The sequence below is a fragment of the Theropithecus gelada genome, chromosome 4 (genome assembly GCF_003255815.1).
Source record: "Theropithecus gelada isolate Dixy chromosome 4, Tgel_1.0, whole genome shotgun sequence".
NCBI lineage: Eukaryota > Metazoa > Chordata > Mammalia > Primates > Cercopithecidae > Theropithecus > Theropithecus gelada.
In genome coordinates, this window is record NC_037671.1 from 7795977 (window position 1) to 7822197 (window position 26221).

Consider the following 26221-nt stretch of genomic DNA (forward strand, 5'->3'; position numbering starts at 1 on the left):
GCTAGCTCGGTTTTAAAGAAACAGGGTGTTACAGTTGTTTGGTTTGGAATACCGGGATCTCACCTCAGCCAATGCTTTGTTTCCCTAGGACATGAAGTGCCACATCAGCTCAACCCTGGGAGCCCTGGATGCTCAGCTCAGGTAAGGCATCGATTCCCCATGAAGTAGGGTTCCTCTTCAATTCAGGCTCTGGGGCCATTACTGCTTTGGATGGCCAAGGCACCATTTCCATGGGAGGCAGGGCACCACTACAACAACAGCCCCAGGGATTATGAATGCTCTGTATAGCCAAGGCACCATTTTTCTGGGAGACAGGGCACTAAGTCAACTCAGGTCCTGAGGGACAAGGTGCAGTAGTGACTAGTAGGGGTATACGGAGTGGCTCCGTGTCAGCTGGTCCCACAAAATAGGGTGTAGCAGCAGCTTGGCTCAGTGATGGTGGGTCACTAGATGTGGGTGGTGTACTGGCAATAAAGCCTCAGGGATGAAAGGGTGCTGTGGAGCCACTCACTTCCTAGAGCAGGCCAGACTCCAGCAGGAGTTCCAGTTCCAGGATGGCACAGTGCGGTAATAGCATGGGCCGTAGTGGACAGGGCATAATGGGGCTCTTTCAGTGGGAAGAGTACAGCTGTGTGGACTCCAAGCAGCTCCTTCAACTGGGCTTAATACCTCTGAGGATATAGGAATCCCCATTGTGAGGACTGTAGGAGGCCAACGTGTTATTAAGGGCTTCTTGGGTCCTCCTGCATACCCCTTCCCCAGTGGGAGAAGTCCCCCTTTATTCAAGCTGATCCTGACTAGAGAATGTGGCAGCAAACGTGAGGTGTTTCTTTCCCTTCTCTATGTGGCCATCCTTGGTTTCTGTGCTCTACAGGACTTTTGCTACTCCTCTGATGTACTCCAGCACTCTCCTTTAGTTATTTTCATCAAAATATAGTTCTTTATACATTGTTGTGGTCTTTGTGGGGAAGAGGAGCACTAGGGGCTTCTAGTCAGCCATCTTGCTGGCATTCTCTCTTCATTTGTTTCTGATATTAATATTGTATCTTCTCTCTCTCTGTTTTTATTTCTTATTTAGTCTGGCTAGTGGTTTATCAATTTTATTGATCTTTTTAAAGAATCAGCTTTTGGTTTTAGCAATTTCGTCTATTATTTTCAATTTCCTTGATTTCTGCTTCACTTTTTATTATTTTTTTCTTCTTATTTGCATTTAATTTGCCTATCTTTCCTAGATTCCTAAGGTGGAAACTTAGATTATTGATTTTAGATTTTCATTTTTTATATTGTGATAGTTTTTGTTAATTAATTTATTTTATATATTTTTTTCTTTTTCAATAGGTTATTGGGGTACAGGTAGTGTTTGGTCACATGAGTAAGTTATTTAGTGGTGATTTGTGAGACTTTGGTGCACCCATCACCTGAGCAGTATACACTGCACCCTATTTGTAGTCTTTTATCCCTTGCCCCCCTCCCACCCTTCCCCCAACAAAGTCCATACTATCATTCAGATGCCTTTGTATCCTCATAGCTTAGCTCCCACGTATCAATGACAACATATGATGTTTGGTTTTCCATTCCTGAGTTACTTCACTTAGAATTGCTTAGAGTTACTTCACTTCCATCTCATCCAGGTTGCTGTGAACGCCATTAATGCATTCCTTTTTATGGCTGAGTAGTATTCACGGTATCTTTATCCACTTCTTGATCGATGGGCAATTGGGTTCGTTCCATATTTTTGCAATTGCAAATTGTGCTGCTGTAAACATGCATGTGCAACTATCTTGTTTGTGTAATGACTTCTTTTCCTCTAGATAGATACCTAGCAGTGGGATTACTGGATCAAACAGTAGAGGTCTTTTAGTTCTTTAAGGATTCTCCACACTGCTTTTCTTAGTGGCTGTACTAGTTTACATTCCCACCAACAGTGTAAAAGTGTTCCTTTTTCACCACATTGACACCAACATCTATTATTTTTTGACTATGGCCGTTCTTGCGGGAGTAATGTGGTGTCACATTGTGGTTTTGATTTGCATTTCCCTGGTAAATAGTGATGTTGAGCATTTTTCCGCATGCTTGTTGGCCATTTGTATATCTACTTTTGAGAATTGTCTATTCATGTCCTTAGCCCACTTTTTCATGGAATTGTTTGGTTTTTTTTCTTGCTGATTTGTTTGAGTTCATTGTAGATTCTGGGTATTAGTCCTTTGGCTAGATTGCAAAGATTTTTCTCTGCCTCTGTGTGTTGTCAGTTTACTCTGCTAATTGTTTCCGTTGCTATGCAGAAGCTTTTTCGTTTAATTAATTTCCATCTATCTATCTTTGTTTTTGTTGTATATACTTTTGGGTTCTTGGTCATGAAGTCTTTGCCTAAGCCAGTGTCTAGAAGAGTTTTTCCAATGTTGTTTTCTAAAATTTTTACGGTTTCAGGTCTTAGTTTTAAGTTTTTGATTCATCTTGAGTTAATTTTTATATAAGGTGAGAGATGAGGATCCAGTTTCATTCTCCTACATGTGGCTAGCCAATTGTCCTACCACCAATTGTTAAATAGGGTGTCCTTTCCCCATTTTATGTTCTTGTTTGCTTTATCGAAGATCAGTTAGCTGTAAGTATTTGGCTTTATTTCTAGGTTCTCTATTCTATTCCATTGGTCTATGTGCCTATTTTTATACCAGTACCATGCTGTTTTGGTGACTATCGCCTTATAGTATAGCTTGAAATCGGGTAAGGTGATGCCTCCAGATTCAATCTTCTTGCCTAGTCTTGCTTTAGCTATGTGGACTCTTTTTTGGTTCCATGTGATTTTTAGGATTGCTTTTTCTAGTTCTGTGAAGAATGATGGTGGTATTTTGATGGGAATTGCATTGAATTTGTAGATTCTTTCAGCAGTATGGTAATTTTCACAATATTGATTCTGCCCATCCATAAGCATGGGATGTGTTTCCATTTAATTGTGTCGTGTGTTATTTCTTTCAGCAGTGTTTTGTAGTTTTACTTGTAGGGGATTTCCTTGGTTAGGTATACTCCTATGTATTTTATTTTATATTTTATTTTATTTTATTTTATTTTATTTTATTTTATTTTGCAGCTGTTGTAAAAGGGATTGAGTTATTGGTTTGATTCTCAGCTTAATCGCTGTTGGTGTATAGCAGAGCTACTGATTTGTGTACATTAATTTTGTATCCTGAAACTTTACAGAATTCACTTACCACTTCTAGGAGATTTTGGGAGGAGTTTTTAGGGTTTTCTATGTGTACATTCGTATCAACAGCAAACAGCGACAACTTGAATGCCTCTTTACTGATTTGAATATCCCTTATTCCTTTCTCTTTTCTGATTGCTCTGGCTAGGACTTCCAGTACTATGTTGAAGTGGTGAAAAGTGGGCATCCTTGTGGTGGTGAAAGTGGGCATCCTTGTTTCAGTTCTTAGGAGGAATGCTTTCAATTTTTCCCCATTCAGAGTAATGTTGGCTGTGGGTTTGTCATAGATGGCTTTATATCCCTTCCATGCCAATTTTGCTGATGGTTTTATTCATAAAGGGATGCCGGATTTTGTCAAATGCTTTTTCTGCATTTATTGAGATGATCATGTAATTTTTTGGTTTTAATTCTGTTTATGTGGTGTATCACATTTATTGACTTTTGTATGCTAAACTATCCCTGCATTCCTGGTATGAAACGCACTTAATCATGGTAGATTATCTTTTTGATATGCTGTTGGATTAAGTTTGCTAGTATTTTTTTGAGGATTTTTGCGTGTATGTTCACCAAGGATATTGGTCTGTCATTTTCTTGTTTTGTTATGTCCTTCTCTGGTTTGGGCATTAGGATGACACTGGCTTCATGGAATGATTTAGGGAGGATTCCCTCTTTCTCTGTGTTTTGGAATATTGTCAACAGGATTGGTACCAATTCTTCTTTGAATTGAATGTCTGATAGAATTCAGCTGTCATTCTGTCTGACCCTGGACTCTTTTTTGTTGGCAATTATTTAATTACCATTTCAATCTCACTGCTTGTTACTGGTCTGTTCAGAGTTTCTATATCTTCCTGGTTTCAACTAGAAGAGTTGCATATTTCCAGGAATTTATTCATCTCCTCTAGGTTTTCTAGTTTTTGTGTGTAAGTGTGTTCATAGTAGCTAATCTTTGGTATTTCTGTGATTTCAGTTGTGATATCTCCTGTTTTGTTTCTCATTGAGCTTATTTAGATCTTCCCTCTTCTTTTCTTGGTTAATTTTGCTAATCATCTATCAATTTTATTTATATTTTCAGAGAACCAGCTTTTTGTTTCATTTGTCATCTTTTGTATTTTTTTCTTTCAATTTCATTTAGATCTGCTCTGATTTTCATTATTTCCTTTCTTTTGCTGGGTTTGGGTTTGAATGGTTCTTGTTTTTGTTTTTCCAGTTCTGTGAAGTGCGACCTTAGATTGTCTCTCTGTGCTCTTTCAGACGTTTCGATCTCTTTCAGACGTTTCGATGTCAGGCTGTGAACTTTCCTCTTAGCACTGCTTTTGCTGTATCCTAGAGATTTTGATAGATTGTGTCATTATTATCATTCAGTTTGAAGAATTTTTAAATTTCTCTCTTGAGTTCATCAATGGTCATTCAGGAACAGGTTGTTTTACTTCCACGTATTTGCATAGTTTTGAGGATTTCTTTAGAGTTGATTTCCCACTTTATTCTACTATGGTCTGAGATAGTAGTTGATATAATTTTGATTTTCATAAATTTACTGAGACTTGTTTTGTGGCCTATCATATAGTCTCCCTTAAAGAATGTTCCATACACTGATGAATAGAATGTATATTCTGCAGTTGTTGGGAAGAATGTTCTGTAAATATGTTAAGTCCATTTGTTGTAGGGTATAGTTTAAGTCCATTGTTTCTTTGTTGACTTTCTGTCTTTATGACCTGTCTAGTGCTGTCAGCAGAGTATTAAAGTCCTCTACTATTATTGTGTTGCCATCTATCTCATTTCTTAGGTCTATTAGTAATTGTTTTATAAATTTGGGCGCTTCAGTGTTAGGTATATATGTACTTAGAATTGTAATATTTTCCTGTTCAACTAGTCCTTTTATCATTTTATCATTATATAATGTTTCTCTTTGTCTTTTTTAACTGCTGTTGCTTTAAAAACTTGTTTTGTCTGATGTAAGAATAGCTACTCCTAGCCGGGTGTGGTGACTCAAGCCTGTAATCCCAGCATTTTGGGAGGCCAAGGTGGGCAGATCATGAGGTCAGGAGATTGAGACCATCCTGGCCAACATGGTGAAACCCGATCTCTACTAAATACAAAAAATTAGCCAGGCATGGTGGTGCATGCCTTTATTCCCAGCTACTCGGGAGGCTGAGGCAGGGGAATCGCTTGAACCCAGGAGGTTGCAGTGAGCCGAGATTGTGCAAGTGCACTCCAGCCTGAGTGAGCTACTCCTGCTCACTTTTGGTGCCCATTTGGATGGAATATCTTTTCCCACCCCTTTACCTTAACTTTATGTGAGTCCTTATGTGTTAGGTGAGTCTCCTGAAGACAACGGAAACTTGGTTGGTGAATTCTTATCCATTCTGCCGTTCTGTATCTTTTAATGGAGCATTTAGGCCATTTACATTCAATTAGTATTGAAATGTTGGGTAGTATTCCATCCATTGTGCTATTTGTTACCTGAATACCTTGTGTTTCTTTTCATTGTGTTATTGTTACATAGGTCCCGTGAGATTTGTGCTTTAAGGATGTTCTGTTTTGGTGTATTTTGAGGATTTGTTTCAAGACTTAGAGCTCCTTTTAACAGTTCTTATAGTGCTGGCTTGGTAGTGGCAAATTCTCTCAGCATTTGTTTGTCTGGAAAAAAACTGTATCTTTCCTTCATTTTTGACACTTAGTTTCACTGGATACAAAATTCTTAGCTGGCAATTGTTTTGTTTAAGGATGCTAAAAATGGAACACCAATCCCTTCTAACTTGTGAGGTTCCTGCTGAGAAATCTGCTGTTAATCTGATAGGTTTTCCCTTATAGGTTACCTGGTACTTTTGCCTCATGGCGCTTAAGATTATTTCTTTTGTCTTGACTTTTCATGACCTGATGACTATGTGTCTAGGCGATGATCTTTTTGTGATGAATTTCCCAGGTGTTCTTTTAGCTTCTTATATTTGGATGTCCAGCTGTCTAGCAAGGCTGGGGAAGTTTTCCTCGATTATTCCCTCAAATAAGTTTTCCAAACTTTTAGATTTCTCTTCTTCCCCAGGAACACCAATTATTTATAGGTTGGGACATTTAACATAGTCCCAAACTTCTTTGAGGCTGTGTTCATTTTTTTTTTTTATTATTCTTTTTTCTTTGTCTTTGATGGATTAGGTTAAATTAAAAGCCTTGTCTTTGAGCTCTGAAGTTCTTTCTTCTGCTTGATTCTGTTGCTGAGGCTTTCCAATGCATTTTGCATTTCTCTAAGTGTATCCTTGATTTCCAAAAATCGTGATTTTTCTTTATTTATGCTCTCTATTTCATTGAAGATTTTTCCTTTCATATCCAGTATCATGTTTTTGACTTAAGATGGACTTCACATTTCTCTGGTGCCTCCTTGATTAGCTTAATAATGGACCTTCTGAATTCTTTTCTGGCAATTCAGAAATTTCATCCTGGTTTGGATCCATTGCTGGTGAGCTGGCTTGATCTTTGGGGGTGTTAAAGAACCTTGTTTTATTTCCAGAATTGTTCTTCTGGTTCCTTCTCATTTAGGTAAACTGTGTCAGAGGGAAGATCTGGGACTCAAGGGTTGCTGTTCAGATTCTTTCATTCCATAGGGTACTCCCTTGATCTGGTGTTCTCCTCCTTCCCCTAGGAATGGGGCTTCCTGAGAGCCAAACTGCAATGATTGTTTTTGTTCTTCTGGATCTAACCACCCAGTGGGCTCTGGGCGGGTACTGCGGAGTGTCTGCAAAGAGTCCTCTGATGTGATCTGTTTTCAGGGCTTTCAGCCGTGGGTACCAGCACCTGTTGCAGTGGAGGTAGCAGTGGGGTAAATGGACTCTGTGAGGATTCTTGGTTGTGTGTTTGTTTACTGCACTGGTTTTGTGTTGGTTGATCTCCAGCCAAGAAGTGGTGCATTCAAGAGTGCATCAGCTGCGGTACTATAGGGAGGTTGCAAACTTGTCCTAGGGATGCCTGGTGAAGTATTCAGGTTTCTTGGGTTGTGGGCAGGGCCATAGCCCTCCCAAGAGGTTATATCCTTTGTCTTCAGCAAACCAAGGTGGGTAAAGAAAGACCACCAGGCCGGGCGCGGTGGCTCAAGCCTGTAATCCCAGCACTTTGGGAGGCCGAGACGGGCGGATCACGAGGTCAGGAGATTGAGACCATCCTGGCTAACACGGTGAAACCCCGTCTCTACTAAAAAATACAAAAAACTAGCCAGGCGAGGTGGTGGGCGCCTGTAGTCCCAGCTACTCCAGAGGCTGAGGCAGGAGAATGGCGTAAACCCGGGAGGCGGAGCTTGCAGTGAGCTGAGATCCGGCCACTGCACTCCAGCCTGGGCGACAGAGTAAGACTCCGTCTCAAAAAAAAAAAAAAAAGAAAGAAAGAAAGACCACCAGGTGGGGGCAGGGATAGATGTTTCTGAGCTCAGCCTCCCTGTGGGTGGGGCTTGCTATGGCTGCTGTTGGGGATGGGGGTGTGGTTCAAAGGCCACTGAGAACTCGCCCCAGACCATGAGCCTAAGAAAGCAAACAGACTCACAGTTCCTTCGTAGAGTCTGTGAATTCTTTCGGTTTTCCTGGTTTGTTCCTGTGGTAGTTCTTGGAGCAAAAGTTCATGATGTGAGTCTCCACTTGCTGTTCTGTCTGAGTGGGAGCTGCAAGCTAGTCCTGCCTCATAGGACTACCTGCCATCTTATCTCCCCATACTTTCTATTCTCAAGTGAGGCAGGCCGTGGTCTCGTCACTCCAGGACACAGGGTAAGAAAGGAGGGAAAGGTAGACTCAGCTGTGGCAGGCAGTCATGCAGGCCAAACACTGCAAATGCTAAGGGCAATCTCAGATAACCTACAAATCTACAACGTGGCATTTTCTATGTGTTCTTCTCTTCATCAACCAACAACCACGTAAATTTCTTACTGAATGACAGAATACATGTGGAATAATAACTGCCCGCCTCAGCACAGTGCCTATTGAATGAAAGACCGTAAATGAACATTAGGTTCTTTTCCTTCTTTGTGTTTTTTGGGGCAGGTGGGGAGTAGGGGTTAACTCCGCCAACTGTTATAAAGGTACAAGCTCCCTGGAATTTGTCGACTGAGCTATCACTCCAGCATAAGGAATCAGGGCTGGAAGCAGCTATTGCCAGCTGCATTTGTGAGCGGCCTAAGCTGATTTACCATTATCATGATGATGACTTTACAAATCTATTCAGTATTTTATGTAACTTATGCCCTTAATGCTGGGTTGGGCTGCAGTAGTGGTTAGCTGCGCTAATTAGTTGGAATTCATGGAAGAGTATTTGGAGTTAGTTATGAGAGGTTGACATGTAATTTGATACTAAGTTATGTAAATAGGTTTCTAATTCAAAACGTTGCCTCTAGGGAAAAAAACTCCACAGCACAACTATCCTATGATCCCCATTCCCCACTCTGTCCATGTGATGACACTTGCACATGGAGACGCCATGCAGCACAACACAGCAGACTCCAGAACGTGTTTGAAGAGGGGTAGAGGGAAAAGGCTGCTGCCCCTGGAACTCGAAGCCTTTTTTTTTTTTTTTTTTTTTGAGATGGAATCTCACTCTGTTGCCAGGCTGGGGTGCTGTGGTGCGATCTCGGCTCACTGCAACCTCTGAATCCCTGGTTTAAGCGATTCTCCTGCCTCAGCCTCCTGAGTAGCTGGGATTGCAGGCATGCACCACCACGCCTGGCTAATTTTTTTTGTATTTTTAGTAGAGACGGGGTTTCACCGTGTTGGCCAGGATGGTCTCGATCTCCTGATGTTGTCATCCGCCTGCCTCAGCCTCCCAAAGTGCTGGGATTACAGGCCTGAGCCACCGTGCCCGGCGGGAACTTGAAGTTTTAACAAAGGAGGGAGGAAAGGGGGAGCCTGGCTGCTTCTCTGAGCCCCAGGCCACTCAGTCTCTAGTCCTAGCTGGTGCCAGTCAGGGCAGGAGACCAGATCTGTCCTGGCTAAGGACTTGCTGGTGGATCTCAGAGCAGGGACACTGAGCCCTGGGGATAGCAGCCACATGGGCCAGGCTCCATCTGCAGAGCTGACACAACTGCCGTGTGCTGGACGTTAATGATTTGCTTCAGGGAAAGGCAAAGTGGATGCTGCTCACCAAGTGTCAGGGCCCCTGCACTAGAATCTGTGACTGTTCCACCTAGAACAGAAGAAATGTCCTTTCAGTCACTAGCCGGGTACCCTGGGTTTGCCCTGGGGCTGCGCATAAGCTCTGAATCCAGTGAGTTGCATATCAGCGGAACAGGAGGCACAGCAGGCTCCACTGATGGCACGGGAAATAAATAACACTGCACTCAGCCATCCTGAGCCAGTCTCCTTTGGGATTTGTCCGCTTATCTTAGGATGAGTTAAGAAATAAGAAATTCTCATGTCAGAAAAAGAGTGTGCATATTCCAAACCATCATAATCTATTTCCCAACAGCTTTACAAAAATGTCCCTGTGAGGGCTTCCGCCAATAGTATATGAGAAGGCACTTTTCCCAGTTCCTTCCTGACATAGTGTGTTGTGAGTTTTTTCCATCTCTGCCAATATGATGCTAGGATGCTAGAAAAGCATGCTTTCATATTTATTTATAATATTAGTGATGCTTAAAATCTTTTTATTAAACTTTGGTACTTCATTTTTTGTTAACTGCCTGTTCTTGACATTTTACTACTACCGTGTTGACTGTTTTCTTACTAATTTATCTGTCATACATATTGCATATTGCAAATATTTGATCATTTATGTTTCATCCTTCCTTATGGTACTTAATAATTAATAAAAGTAATCATTTAATATTTTCACCAAAAAGCGTAAATTCTGGCATGTTTTAAAATGAGTACATTTTTTCATGGCTAGCTTGGTAATGTATGCAAGTAGTTCTACCGGATACTTGTTTAGGAGCCTGCCGCTTGAGCTGTAGGAAGATTACTGGGCCCTACAATAAACTACCAGAGGTGCTTGTGGCTGCTGCTCTTCAACGACTGAGTGATCCTTTGTGCTTGAAGCTTGGAGGCTGCACACAGCTGAAACCGGCCCCTGAACAGACAGGCAGCCGAGGCAGCCAAAGCACTGGGGACCATGCCAGTCCCTGCCACCACTGGATAGCAGGAGGGGGCAGTACTCAGCATGCCCGCTAGGTGCACTTAGCACCAGGGAGCAAAATTAGTGATGCGTGGCTCTGTCAATTTCCTTACCTGCACTATTCAAGCTGGAAATGGAGTTGCTTCAGGTGCTCTGGCTCACAGGATGTCAGCAGTTCCTCTCCTCTTTGACTCAGAAAAACGAAGTAGATTTGAAAAGCACCCACCAGAGCTCCCAGCTTATAAGATGGTGAGGGATCCAGAAGGAGCTGCTCTGCCTTGCATCTGTGGAGTAGCCAAGCAACGATCACTCATTCTTCTTAACTAAAAAACTAAACAACACCAAAAAGGAACAATTTAACACTGAAAGCCATCTTCGATAAATGCTCAAGTTTCTTGAGATCTGCAGCTGTGGGGTATATAGGAAGTACAAGGAACAAGATGCTTGCCAGAGCTTGCTAACAAACCTTCATCCTGTGGCAGGGATGGAATAACAATCTCAGGAGGCAGGGATGAGACAGAAGAGGGATGGGATCTATTCTTGGTAGAGAGCCATGTGACTCTTTCTCCCCACGTACTTCTTCCTAGAAGGCGACTGAGACTTAGGGGCTGCCAGCCAAGCCCATAAAGTCTTGAGTCCACCATTTATTTCATCAGGTTGTGGCAGTAAACAGCCAGGTTTACTCAAACACGGTCCACAGTTCATAGTCTCCCTTTGCTTGCAGCGTTTGTTGCTTCCTATGTTGGTCAATGGAAACTCATCTCACAAAATGGCTCCACTGCGTCTTCATTGACATATTCAAAAAACTTGCAAGAAGCAGAGCAAGAACTGAGAAAGGAAAGGAGTGGTGGTTGAGAGGTGGGAGGATCCACATTTTCCCAAAATAGTAGGATGGAATTGTAACCAACACTTTGGTAGAAAATTACAGCCTCATCCCCACCACAATCCCTAAAAAGGGCAGTGATTGGCAGGTAAGGAAAGACAAAATGGAATACGTTATAAATTAATTGGTAAAAAGAATAAATCCCTAAAGTAAATTGTCAACCAGCTTCAAGCATATAAAATGCATGTGCATTATCCTCACTCTTCTGAATAACTGTACAGCCCTTGCTATAGGAGCTGCTGTCACTGCAGAACCAGAGTGAGCTGCGGAAAGTCCTTGGTGAAGCCAGCTTCCCTCCAGCTCTTCCGTCTGGCCCAGTGGGGATGAATCCTTTCCCTACTGGGTCAGTCCACTCTGTCCTCTCAGGTGGTGGCAGGAACCCTGGTAAGATTCTGGAAGACAGCTGCATTTCACCCATTTTGGATGTAATGAAAGCAGTAAGAGGTTTTTCAGCATCTGTCACATCATAATGTAAAAACATCCCCACCTTCAAAAGGCCTACCCTTGGTATCTCTATTATGCAAAGGAAGGTAAGTCCAAGACAGCATAAAAGACAGGCTGTGTGAACCATTATCTTCAGTCCAACAGGGCTCTCTCACCTTAAACAACACGGTGGGTCTTTAAAATAAATACATTATAGAGCATAGAATGACAAACTATCTTGAAAGAGAAAATTTTGCAGATCAGAGGAAAAAACCTTTTAGAATTTTTACATTGTATAACAAATTATATGCCCTATTCTATTCTTATGGGTATATCATCAGAACCTTCATAATAAATACTTTTGACTTTAGGCTCAAAAATGCCCAGCTACTTAAAAAAAAAAAAAAAAAAGGCACAGAAATGACTTTTAAACAGCTGTTAAAAGGAATAATATTCCAGTGGCTTCCAAGGGAAATGTGGAAGATGGGAGCTATCACTGTGAAATGGTGCAACTAATCCAGAACAATGCAGGTTTTTGTTACTGACGTAGGAGTTTAATCAGATGCCCAGGAACACTCACTTGAAACTCAAACTCTTATCATCATCACTGGAAGCATTTCTTAGAACTTTCTCCTTAGGTACAAGTTTTTGCCTTCAAAAATAGCAGACAGGGCTGGGCATGGTGGCTCATGCTTGTAATCCCAGCACTTTGGGAGGTCGAGGCGGACAGATTGCTTGAGCCTAGGAGTTCGAGGCCAGCCTGGGCAACATGGCAAAACCCCATCTCTACTGAAAAATACAAAACAATTAGCTGGACATGGGGCACACACCTGTTGTTCCAGCTACTTGGGAGACTGAGGTGGGAGGACCACTTGAGTCTCAACCACTTGGTGGGAGGTTGAGGTTGCAGTGAGCTCTGATCATGCCACTACACTCCAGCCTGGGTGACAGAGAGAAGCCCTGTCTCAAAAAAAAAAAAAAAAAAAAAAAAAAAGCAGGTGAAACCCATAACCAGATAAACTATTGCCAGAGCCACACAACCCACTCAGTAAGTGCTTGGTGACCTTCACCTTCCTCCTGCTCATCAGAACCAAATGGAAACAACCCAAAGAGAGAGAAAGAATCCCTGCTAAAGCTTTAAATCCTCATTTAAAGCATGCAAAGCATCTAACTGTAAATTCAAACAGTGGAAAAACAAATCCACTTGCCTCCTGGCAAAACATTCGTCATTAATGAGAACATGCTCTACACTTCCTAATTCATCACCAGGGAAAACCACTGTTCACTGTGTCTATAACCAGCTTCCCTATCATATATAAACATGCATTTATTTTTATAAAGTAGAGATTAGATTCTGTACTTTGATATCCAATTTTTAAAATACCAGTGTTATTGCAATCACTTTATGATTATTTGAAACCATTTCAATGGCAATATAGCATTAAGATAAAAGAACATGTCACAATTTATTTCACCATTTTCCTGTTGGACATTTATGTTGTTTCCCATGTAAATTTATATTTATTTATGTGATTATTTGGTGAGCATTCATCTGCCTCATCAGATTGTAAACCTTTGTGTTTGTTTTTGGTCACCATTATTTCTCATTCCATAGCAGAACCTAAAATACACCAGGTGTTTATAGTATCTGGTGAATGAACCTGTCCTTTAATTCTTGGCTCAAATCAGTCTCATCTACAAAACATTTCTGATCCTCACTTCAGCCATACATAATTGTCTCTCTTTCTTCTAAAGTTTCCCTGTAGTTATTTTTTTGTACCTCCCTTGCAAGAAAAGAAGTAAAAGGCTATTAATTGAGTACTATTATGTGTCAGGCACTGTGATAGTCATATTAAAGGAAAAAGTGCCAAAAAGGTTGCACCTTAGCCTAGAGGACAGGCAAACAAACAAACAAACTGCCATGAAATGTTCAATTAAGGAAATTTCTAGAACTCTCCAGTGGCTCTATCAACTAATCTGGCTCTGGAAAAAGCTCTGAAGTCCCACTCTCAATGAGGTCTCTGTCCCCTCTGTGTGGGGACAGTTTGAGAGGACAGAAGCTTAGGAGATTGTCTTAGAAGAATGGGCACTAGAGTGAGTTCTGCAGAGCTCTGAAGATCGCAGACGGTGTCAGCAGAGCCTTGTGACATCATCTGCAAAGAGGGGGAAGTAAAGGAGAAAACCTGGATGGGAGGTCATTGGCCCACTCTCTAGAGAAAGAGAGAAGAAAGTAGTTATTTTGAGACTTTCTTGCCTTGTTAACACATTATACTTCCTCAGAAGTTCCTGCCCAAAATCAAGACGGTTCCCCTCCTGCCTCAAACTGCAAGCCAGAAATAGTTATGTGAAGTTTCACTTGCTCAAGTTCACAGAGATCTGAATTTCCTTCCTCCTTTAAATGACACTTTATAAACTAATGAATTTCTCAGATTTTTTTCTACCTTACATATGGGAGACAAAAAAACCCACAAGACTTCAGCACCAAGAGCTAATTGAAAATAATGCAAGACATTTGTGTTCCTCCACACATAAAGGTTCGTAGCTCCATTTTTGTGTGCGTCACAACACGTGTGAAAGTAGCTGAGCAGGCATCGAGCTAGTCCTGGCTAAGGATTCTGGGAAAAGCTACTTCACTTCCTAAGGACAGTCAATGTATGAGAGGGATGTGGGAGGGAGGGAGGAGGGGATGGTAGCTGGAGGGTCCCACATTTAACCAGATTTGATTTTAGAAACAACATAACCTTTCAAAAGTCAAGCAGTTATATGATAGATTTCTATATGGATGAAAAATGACTCTACGGTATGAGCTAAACATGAAAGACCCCAACCAAATGGGAATGAAGTGGACAGAAAAAAACTGAGTGCAAAATCTTGCTAGCTACACGTGTCCCTGTCTGAACACCCTCACTTCTTCATCCCTGCATAGTTCTAACCCTGTCTCTTACAAGGCACAGAGCCACATTCAATTATCACAAGAGAGAAAAATAAATAAAAACAGGAATGTCCCCCAACACATCCCACAGACCACCCTCCACCCTCTGCTCATACTGTTTCCTCTCGTCTGCTCATGCCCAGGTCCTACACACCTTTCTAGACTCACCCTAAAGTCTACTTCTACAAGCAGTGCAAGAACACATCAAGCCCAATGCACCATCTGCCATCATCTGTAAAGACTTCTTTTACGCATAGGATTTTAGAAGTCTACAAGCATCATGAAAAACACAAACCAAATACTCACTGAAATTAACACCTGGAAGGTACATAGTGACTTCAGGAGAGTAACCTTCTATGGGTGAGCAGAGACTATTCAGAATCCGGAGAAATCCATTGCCTTTTTTCCTAACATGTCTGACAGTAAGTCCGATCCTCTCTGAATGACCAGCCCTCACTAATAACACTGACATTTCTAGTATAGATGAGAGAGAGCTCTGAAGTAATTTTCAATTTAAAAAAATAAAGCTGTCTTGTGTTGACTCTCACTAAGAAAAGAAAGTTAACTTGTGTTGACTTTCAAAACCATAGTTATTAGAAAACACAATTTTCTTAAGTGTCAAAGAACCAAAACATGAAATTATTTCCCCATCAACCTCTCCTATCCCTGTCAGGAATTTCTTTCTCCCAACCAATATTCAAGCTGAAAAAATAGCTATTATTTCACTGTTCATGTGAGTCTCTGTGCCTCCTTAAGAGATCAGAAAAATGCAAAGAAGTGAGAGAAGAAAGAGCAGATGTTTTTCAGCCACAGCAGAAAGCCAGCACTTGGGGAGCTGAAGAGCTCAGTCCCCAGCACAGAACAGATGAGAAGTCAGCAGGGGTGGACAGCTTCTTTCACTCTGTTTTTGGCCTGCCATCGTTAACACATCTGCAGTCCCTCCCTCCAGCTGCTTCTAGCTTGTGTTCATCCCTCAGAAGAGCAGTGGGCCTTCAGGAAGATCCAGACCAGTTAGACCAGCCAGGGAGCATCCTTGCTACTGGTAAGGCATTTCCCAAGGTGCACCCAGTTTTTCCAGGTACACAGGTGAAAAGCTGCCCAAGCTTTCTGGAAACCTATGGACTTTCCCCTTTTCAGATTCCCAATGGACATTTACATTTTCTGAACCAATTTTACCCTGGGACCTATATATCAAGTGGCAAACACCTTGTGTCATTCAGAATGTCTTCTGCAAAGCATCATGTTTATGCATCTGAAATCTTAATCATTGTCTGCATTTCAGGCAACCCAGTAAGGTGAATAAAGCATGTCTGTTGCCTCTGTTGGTCCCCAACAGCCTGAAACTCATGTCTTCTGCCCTATTTTTCCAGGTAAAAGAAGTGCTGTTTTTACCACCTGCTCAGCCCTGTGCTCACTGCTGAAATGCACTTTCTACTATCTTTCTTCGTGCTAGGTCTCTGAAAGCCTGTCCTCTTCCTTCCCTGGCTAGCTAACTTCACCATCCAGCTATTCAGTCATCACTTCCTATAGGAACCTAACTTCCCTCCTCAGACTAAATTAAATGCCCCCCTCTGTACTTATCTCCACCATTCAACTAAGAAAAGCAGAGAAATGCTGCCTTATTACTTGCTTGTTGCTAGGCATAGAAAGGTGCTGAATAAATCCTTGTGAATGACTTTCAGACTGCACAGGTGTGTTTGTTTTGCAAGGACAAGTATTCCATTTTACTCATCTAGCTCTAGCACCATGCAGGCACACAGTAGCTGCCCAGAGGCCTGAGCCAAGGGCAGTGAATAGCACAAGCTCGCAACATATGATCTGCCACTAATTCTGCCCAGTGCATGAGGCGGAAGTCCTTGTAGTCAGGAAGTGGCTCAATGGAAGGTTTCAGTTCCTCTTCATCAACCATGTTCATCCATAGGTTCCTCATGATTTCCTCTAAAGTAGCTTATCTCACTGGGGATGAGAATCAGGTTTTGGGTTTTGGTAGTTTTTTCCTTTTTTTTCATATTTTCAAAATGTGGTAAAATATACATATACATAAAATTTACCATCTTAGCCATTTTTGAGTGTACAGTTCTGTGACATCAAATGCATTCACAATGTTGTACAATCATCCCAACTATCCATCTTCAGAATGGTTTTCATCTTTTCGAACTGGAACTTTATCCATTAAACAATCACTCTCATCCCCCCTCCTCGTACCTCATATGTAGAATTATGTATTTCTCTTTTTGTGACCGGCTTATTTTATGTCCTCAAGGTTCATACATGTTACAGCACATTGCAAATTTTCTTGTTTTTTAAGGCTAACATTCCGTTGTATAGATGTACCGCATTTTGTTTATCCATTCACTCATCAGTGGTCACCTGGGTTGCTTCTACATTTTGGCTATTGTAAGTAATACTACTATACACATGGGTGTGCAAATATCTCTTGAAGTCTCTGCCTTCAGTTCTTTTGGGTATTATATTTAGTCCATTCTCACACTGCTAATTAAAGACATACTGGATGTACATGTACAAAACCCCATCATCTCAGCCCAAAATCTCATTAAGCTGACAAGCAACTTCAGCAAAGTCTCAGGATACAAAATCAATGTGCAAAAATCACAAGCATTCCTATACAACAGAGAGCCAAATCATGAGTGAACTCCCATTCACAATTGCTACAAAGAGAATAATAATCCAACTTACAAGGGATGTGAAGGACCTCTTCAAGGAGAATTACAAATCACTGCTCAAGGAAATAAGAGCGGACACAAATAAATGGAATAACATTCCATGCTCATGGATAGGAAGAATCAATATCATGAAAATGGCCATATTGCCCAAAGTAATTTAGAGATTCAGTGCTATCCCCATCAAGCTACCATTGACTTTCCTCACAGAATTGGAAAAAAACTACTTTAAAGTTCATATGGAACCAAAAAAGAGCACGCATTGCCAAGACAATCCTAAGCCAAAAGAACAAAGCTGGAGGCATCACGTTACCTGACTTCAAACTGTACCACAAGGCTGCAGTAATCAAAACAGCATGGTGCTGGTACCAAAAGACATCTATAGACCAACAGAACAGAACAGAGGCTTCAGAAATAACAGCACACATCTACAACCATCTGATCTTTGACAAACCTGACAAAAACAAGCAATGGAGAAAGGATTCCCTATTTAATAAATGGTGTTGAGAAAACTGGCTAGCCATCAGCGGAAAGCTGAAACTGAATCCCTTCCTTACACCTTATACAAAAATTGACTCATGGTAGATTAAAGACTTAAATGTAAGACCCGAAACCATAAAAACCCTAGAAAAATACCATTCAGGACAATACTGTTCAGGACATAGTAATGGGAAAAGACTTCATGACTAAAGCACCAAAAGCAATACCAACTAAAGCCAAAATTGACAAATGGGATCTAACTGAATTAAAGAGCTTCTGCACAGCCAAAAAACTATCATCAGAGTGAACAGGCAACCTACAGAATGGGAGACAATTTTTATAATCTGTCCATCTGACAAAGGGCTAATATCGAGAATGTACAAAGAACTTAAACAAATTTACAAGAACAAAACAAACTCCATCAAAAAGTGTGCAAAGGATGTGAACAAACAATTCTCAAAAGAAGACATTTATTCAGCCAGCAAACATATGAAAAAAAGCTCATCATCACTGCTTATTAGAGAAATGCAAATCAAAACCACAATGAGATGCCATCTCACATCAGTTAGAATGGCGGTCATTAAAAAGTCAGGAAAGAACAGATGCTGGAGAGGATGTAGAGAAACGGGAACAGTTTTATACCATTGGTGGGAGTGTAAATTAGTTCGACCATTGTGGAAGACAGTGTGGTGATTCCTCAAGGATCTAGAAGCAGAAATACCATTTGACGCAGCAGTCCCATTGCTGGGTATATACCCAAAAGATTATAAATCATTCTACTATAAAGACACATGCACACGTATGTTTATTGTGGCACAGTTCGCAATAGCAAAGACTTGGAACGGAACCAACCCAAATGACCATTAATGATAGACTAGATAAGAAAATGTGACACATATACACCATGGAATACTATGCAGCCATAAAAAGGATGAGTTCGTGTCCTTTGCAGGGACTTGGATGAAACTGGAAACCATCATTCTTAGCAAAGTAAGACAAGAAGATAAATCCAAACACCACATGTTCTCACTCATAAGTGAGAGTTGAACAATGAGAACACATGGACACAGAGAGGGGAACATCACACAATGGGGCCTGTCAGGGGGTCGGGGGCTAGGGGAAGGATAGCATTAGGAGAAATACCGAATGTAGATGACAGGTTGATGGGTGCAGCAAACCACCATGGCATGTGTATACCTATATAACAAACCTGCAAGTTCTGCACATGTACCCCATAACTTAAAGCATAATAATATAAAAAGATTAAAAAATAAAAGAAAGACATACTGGAGACTAGGTAATTTATAAATGAAAGAGGTTTGATTGACTCACAGTTCAGTATGGCTGGAGAGGCCTCAGGAAACTTATAATCATGGCAGAAAGGGAAGCAAACACATCCTACTTCACATGGCAGCAGGAAGGAGAAGAATGAGAGCTAAGGAAAGGGGGACACCCCTTACAAAACCATCACATCTAATGAGAACTTACTAGCACAAGAATAGCATGGGGAAACCACTCCCATGATTCAATTATCTCCCATGAGGTCCCTTCAATGACGTGGGGATTATGGGAACTACAATTCAAGATGAGATTTGGGTGGGGACACAGCCAAACTATATAATTTCACTGCTGGCCTCTCCCAAATCTCATGTCCTCACATTTCAAACCAGAATCCTGTCCTTCCAACAGTCCCCCAAAGTCTTAACTCATTTCAGCATTAACTCAAAAGCGCAAGTCCAAAGTCTCATCTGAGACAAGGCAAGTATCTTCTGCCTATGCTCCTGTAAACTCAAAAGCCAGTTAGTTACTTCTTTTTTTTTTTTTTTTTTTTTTTTTTTTTGAAACAGAGTCTCGCTCTGCCGCCCAGGCTGGAGTGCAGTGGCCGGATCTCAGCTCACTGCAAGCTCCGCCTCCTGTTACTTCTTAAATATAAATGGGATATAGGCATTGGGTGAATACACCCCTTTCAAGTGGGAGAAATTGGCCAAAACAAAGGGGCTATAGGCCCCATGCAAGTTCAAAATCCAATAGGGCAGTCATTAAACCCTAAAGTTCCAAAATGATCTCCTTTGACTCCATGTCTCATATCCAGGTCAGACTGATGCAAGAGGTGAGCTCCCATGGCCTTGGGCAGCTCTGCCTCTGTGGCTTTGCAGAGTACAGTCCCCCTTCTGACTGCTTTCATGGGCTAGCGTTGAGTGTCTGTGGCTTTTCCAGGCACATGGAGCAAGCTGTTGGTGGATCTACCGTTCTGGGGTCTGGAGGATGGTGGCCCCCTTCTCACAGCTCCTCTAGGCAGTGGGCCAGTGGGGCCTCTGTGGTGGGGGCTCTGACCCCATATTTCCCTTCCACACTGCCCTAGCAAAGGTTCTCCATGAGGGCTCCACCCCTGCAGCAGACTTCTGCCTGGACATCCAAGTGTTTCCATACATCCTCTGAAATCTAGGTGGAGGTTCCCAAACCTCAATTCTTGTCTTCTGTGCACCCATAGGACCAACACCACGTGGAAACTGCCATGTCTTGGGGCTTGCACCCTGCAAAGCCACAGGGCTGGAGTTGCCTAAGGCTATGGGAGCCCACCTCTGAAGCAATGGCCCTAACTGTACCTTGGCCCTTTTTAGCCAGGCTAAAGCAGTTGGGACACAGGGCACGAAGTCCTCAGGCTGCACACAGCAGGGGGGCTCTGGACCTGGCTCAGGAAACCATTTTTCCCTCCTAGGCCTCCAAGGCTGTGATAGGAGGGGCTTCTGTGAAGGTGACTGACATGCCCTGGAGACATTTTCCCCATTGTCTTGGCAGTTAACATTTGGCTCCTTGTTACTTATGCAAATTTTGCAGCTGGCTTGAATTTCTCCCCAGAAAATGGGGGGTTTCTTTTCTATCATCATCAGGCTGCAAATTTTCCAAATGTTTATGCTCTGCTTCCTTTTTTTTTTTTTTTTGAGACGGAGTCTCGCTGTGTTGCCTGGGCTGGAATGCAGTGGCTGGATCTCAGCTCACTGCAAGCTCTGCCTCCCGGGTTTATGTCATTCTCCTGCCTCAGCCTCCTGAGTAGCTGGGACTACAGGTGCCTACCACCTCGCCTGGCTAGTTTTTTTGTATTTTTTAGTAGAGATGGGGTTTCACCATGTTAGCCAGGATGGTCTCGATCTCCTGACCTCGTGATCCACCCATCTTGGCCTCCCAAAGTGCTGGGATTACAGGCTTGAGCCACTGCGCCCGGCCACTCTGCTTCCTCTTGAATGCTTTGCCTTTTAGAAATTTCTTCCGCCAAATACAATAAGTCATCTCTCTCAAGTTCAAAGTTCCACAGATCTCTATGGCAGGGGAAAATGCCACCAGTATCGTTGCTAAAGCATACTAAGCATGACCTTTACCCTAGTTTCCAACAAGTTCCTCATCTCCATCTGAGACCACCTCAGCAGAGACTTCATTGTCTATATCACTATAAGTGTGTCCATCAAAGCTATTCAATGAGTCTCTAAGAAGTGCCCAACTTTCCCACATCTTCCTGACTACTGAGCTTTCCAAACTGTTCCAACCTCTGCCTGTTATGCAGTTCAAAGTTGCTTCCACATTTCAAGTATCTTTACAGCAGCAACTCACTACCAAAAGTTCCAAAGTTGCTTCCACATTTCAGGAATCTTACAGCAGCAACTCACTACCAAAAGTTCCAAAGCTGCTTCCACATTTCAGGTATCTTTACAGCAGCAACTCACGACCCAATAATAATTTACTGTATTACTTTGTTCTCACACTGCTAATAAAAACATACCTGAGACTGGGTAATTTATAAAGAAAAGACGTTTAATCTACCCATAGTTCAGCATGGCTGGGGAGGCCTCAGGAAACTTACAATCATGAAAGAAGGGGAAGCAAACACATCTTTCTTCATATGGCAGCAGGAAGGAAAAGAATGAGGGCCAAATGAAGGGGAAGCCCCTTATAAAACTATCAGATCTCATGAGAACTTACTATCATGAGAATAGTATGGGATAAACTGCTCCCATGATTCAATTACTTCCCACCAGGTCCTTCCCATGACATGTGGGGATTATGGAAACTACAATTCAGGATGGGATTTGGGTGGGGACATGGCCAAACTGTATCAGGTGTATACCTAGAAGTGGAATTGCTGGATCATATGGTAATTCTATTTTTAATTTTTTGAACAATCTTTCATGCTGTTTTCCATAGTGACTGCACCATTTTACATACCCCTTAACAGTGCTCAAGGGTTCCAACTTCACATCCTCACCAACATCTGGTTTTTTGATAGCTGCCATCCTAATAGATGTGAGGTGGTATCTGATTGTAGTTTTGATTTGCATTTCCTAATATTAGTGATGCTGAGCATCTTTTCACATGCTTATTGGCCATTTGTAAATCTTCTTTAGAGAAAGTTCTATTCAAGTCCTTGCCCATTTTTAAATCTTTTTGTTGTTGTTGTTGTTGTTGTTGTTGAATGTTAGGAATTCTCTGTACATTCTGTATATTAATTTCTTATTATGAAGGGATTATGAGATTTCAGCGGGTTTTTCTTTTGCAAGAGTAGGCTCCCACGGCCTTGGGAAGCTTATTATGAAGGGATTAATATCCAGAATGTTAACAACAAACTCCGTTATCCCTTATCAGATATATCATTTGCAAATATTTTCTCCATTCTGTGGGTTGCCTTTTTACTTAGTTGATAGTGTGTTTTTAAAATTTTAATTTTAACTGACAAATATTAATAGTATACATTATGGGACACAATGTGCTATTTTGATATAGTTTACATGTTTTAATGTATGTAACAATGTTTACTATGTTTCAAAGCAAGTTCTCACACTCCATGAACATGCAAAAATAAATATGATATGTTCTGCTCAGTGCCTGCTCCTGCAGCTCCCAAAGTTTATCCCATTCAAAGGCAGGGACCTGATGACCATGGGGTAGAGAATAACTTCCAGGCTGCCCCCATCTACCACAGAGCTATGCTACTTTTGATCCAGGAATAGTTCCAGGACGGCATAAGGGGTACTGACACAGAAGGTATCTAACTTGTTTCCTAAGGTGAACTCATTGTTGAAGCCAACATCTGCAACCTTGATGTTCAGGTCAACATCCAAAAGTAGGTTCTCTGGCTTTAAGTCTCTGTGAACACTCCTGTTCTTGTGGCAGTACTGCCCAGTGGATCCCATCGGGTAGAGTTTGTCTCTAGTTTCTTTCTCTTCATGTGGTCATGGCCCAGTAAGTGGGCCTTGACCTTCTCCTTCACTAGCAGCAGCCATGACCAGGAAGAGTGTTCCCAGGTTTCCAGCACCTCCAATAGTTTCACAGTGTTGAGGTGATTCAGGGCCTTCATGCTCTGGACTTAAAAGTGTCATCTCTGGAAGCTGGGATTACAGATGTGAGCCACTGCACCTGGCCAAATTTTGGTGATTATGAAGAGTACTGCACTAGACGTGGAGTGCAGAATGTCTTCCATATATTGATTTCCTTTCTTTTAGGTGTATACTACATAAGTTTTAATCCTTGAAAGCCCTGTTTTAACTTACATAAGGCTATATTAACTATTTTAATTGTGAATCTGTGGGATTCCATTTTATTATTTTTATTATTTATTTATTTATTTATTTATTTATTTATTTATTGAGAGGGAGTCTCCATCTGTTGTCCAGGCTGGAGTGCAGTGGTGTGATCTCGGCTCACTGCAACCTCTGCCTCTCGGGTTCAAAAGATTCTCCGCCATGTTGGCCAAGCTGGTCTTGAACTCCTGACCTCAGGTGATCTGCCTGCCTCAGCCTCCCAAAGTGTTAGGATTACAAGTGTGAGCTACTGTGCCCAACCACTGGGATCCCATATTTCTTGGAGGCTTTGTTGGTTTCTTCTCACTCTTTTTTTCTCTGATCTTGTCTTCTTGCTTTATTTCATTAAGTCGATATTCAATCACTGATATCCTTTCTTCCATATGATCAATTCAGCTATTGAAGCTTGTGTATGCTTCACGAAGTTCTTGTGCTGTGTTTTTCAGTTCCATCAGGTCATTTATAGTCTTCTCTACACTGCTTATTCTAGTTAGCAATTCATCTAATCTTTCTTCAAGGTTATTAACTTCCTTGCAATGGATTAGAACATGCCCATTTAGCTCAGAGGAGTCTGTTATTACCGACCTTCTGAAGTCTACTTCTGTCAATTCTTCAAACTCATTCTTCCTCCAGTTTTGTTCCCTTGCTGGCGAGGAATTGTGATACTTTGGAGGAAGAGAGGCATTCTGCTTTTTGGAATTTTCAGCCTTTCTGTGCTTGTTTCTCCCCATCTTTTTGGTTTTATCTACTTTTGGTCTTTGATGTTGGTGACCTATGGATGGGGTTTTTGTGTGGATGTCCTTTTTTGTTAATGTTGATGCTATTCTTTTCTGTTTGTTAGTTTTCCTTCTAACAGTCAGGCCTCTCAGCTGCAGGTCTGTTGGAGTTTGCTGGATCCACTCCAGATCCTGTTTGCCTGGGTATCACCAGCAGAGGCTGCAGAACAGGAAAGATTGCTGCCTGATCCTTCATCTGGAAGCTTCATCCCAGAGGGTCACTTGCCACATGCCAGCCAGAACTCTCCTGTATGAGGTGTCTGTTGGCCCCTACTGGGAGGTGTCTGCCAGTCAGGCTACATGAGGGTCAGGGACACACTTGAGGAGGCAGTCTGTCTGGTATCAGAGCTTGAACACTGTGCTGGGAGAACCACTTCTCTCTTAAGAGCTGCCAGGCAGGCTCGTTTAAGTCTGCCGAAGCTGTGCTCACAGCTGCCCCTTCCCCTAGGTGCTCTGTCCCATTGAGATGGGGGTTTTATCTATAAGTCCCTGACTGGGGCTGCTGCCTTTTGTTCAGAGATGTCCTGCTCACAGACGTGGAATCTAGAGAGGCCATTGCCTTGCTAAGCGTGGTGGGCTCCACCCAGTTCAAACTTCCTGGAGGCTTTGTTTACACTGTGAGCATAAAACTGCCTACTCAAGCCTCAGCAATGGTGGATGCCCCTCCCTGCTCCAAGTTCCAGCATCCCAGATTGATCTCAGACTGCTGCACTAGCAGTGAGAATTTCAAGCCAGTTGATCTCAGCTTGCTGGGCTCCATGGGTGTTGGACCCACCAAGTCAGGCACCAGAGGGAATCTCCTGGTCTGCCAGTTGCAGACTGTGGGAAAAGCACAGTATCTGGGCGGTAGTGTACTGTTCCTCCTGGTACAGTCTCTCATGGCTTCCATTGGCTAGGAAAGGGAAATCCCCCGACCCCTTGCACTTCCCAGGTGAGGCATCACCTCGCGCTGCTTTGGCTCACCCTCTGTGGGCTACACCCACGGTCCAACCAGTCCCAGTGAGATGAACCAGGTTCCTCAGGTGGAAATGCAGAAATAACCCATCTTCTTCGTTGATCTTGCTGGGAGTTGCAGACCAGAGCTGTTCCTATTCAGATATCTTGCCAGAAATCCCCATCAGTCTCTTTTATTTTAGCTGTTCTGGAGGATGTGTGGTGATATCTCATTGATTTTAATTTGCATTTACATGATTATTAAGGAAATTGAACACATTTGGTTTTTTTTTTTTTTGTAAATTATCTATTCTGCCTTCTACTCATGTTTCTATTGTCTTTTTCTTATTATTTATAGGAGTTCTCTGCACATTCTAGATGTGATCCCTTTGTCAATTATTTGTGTATATATTTTCTCCCACACTAAAACTTGCCTCTTCACTTTCTTGATGGTGTCTTTTGATAAATAAAAATTATTAATTTGAATGTGGCCTAATTTATCAATCTTTTCCTTTACAGCTATTGGTTTTTGTGATCTGTTTTAAAAATATTTCCCTACTCAAAGTTATAAAAATAATTTATTTTATTTTTTAATATTTACATTTAAAGCTACATTCCTTCTGAAATTGATTTTTGTGGGCAGTTTAGGATATGTTTCAAGATTTTCTTTTTATACATGGCTATCTAATTGATCTGTCAGCATTAATTTCTTAAATATATTTTTAAATTTTGTATTTTTTGTAGAGATGGAGTCTTGCTATGTTGCCCAGACTGGTCTCAAACTCCTGAACTCAAGTGATCCACCCACCTTGGCCTCCCAAAGTGCTGAGATTAAAGGTGTGAGCCACTGTGTCTAGCTACTTGTATTTTTGTACCCGTTAACCTCTTTTCACCCGTCCCTGCTTCCCATGACCCCTCCTGGCCTCTGGTAACTGCTGGATAGAGTATATCTTCATGAGATCCACTTTCTTCAGTTCCACGTGATTGAGAACATGTAGTATTTGATTTTCTGTTTCTGAGTTATTTCACTTGGGATAACAGCCTCCAGCTCCATCCAAATTACATTACTGCAAATGACAAGATTTCATTCCTTTCTATGGCTGTATAATATTCTGGTGTGTGTGTGTGTATGTGTCACGTTTTCTTTCTTCGTTCATCTGTTGATGGGTATGATCTCGGCTCACTGCAACCTCTGCCTCCCATGTTTAAGCAATTCTCCTGCCTCACCCTGCTGATTAGCTAGGACTACAGGCGTGTGCCACCATGC

The 26221-nt window shown here is 41.9% G+C and overlaps 1 long non-coding RNA gene across 1 annotated transcript in view; it reads left to right on the forward strand.

Annotated features, from left to right (window-relative positions):
- The window catches only part of LOC112622878, a 71336-nt gene that overhangs the window by 21875 nt on the left and 23240 nt on the right, over positions 1-26221 (forward strand). The window contains exon 2 of the long non-coding RNA XR_003119044.1: positions 25699-25791. This is a non-coding gene — a long non-coding RNA (uncharacterized LOC112622878). The remainder of the gene's footprint in view (positions 1-25698; positions 25792-26221) is intronic.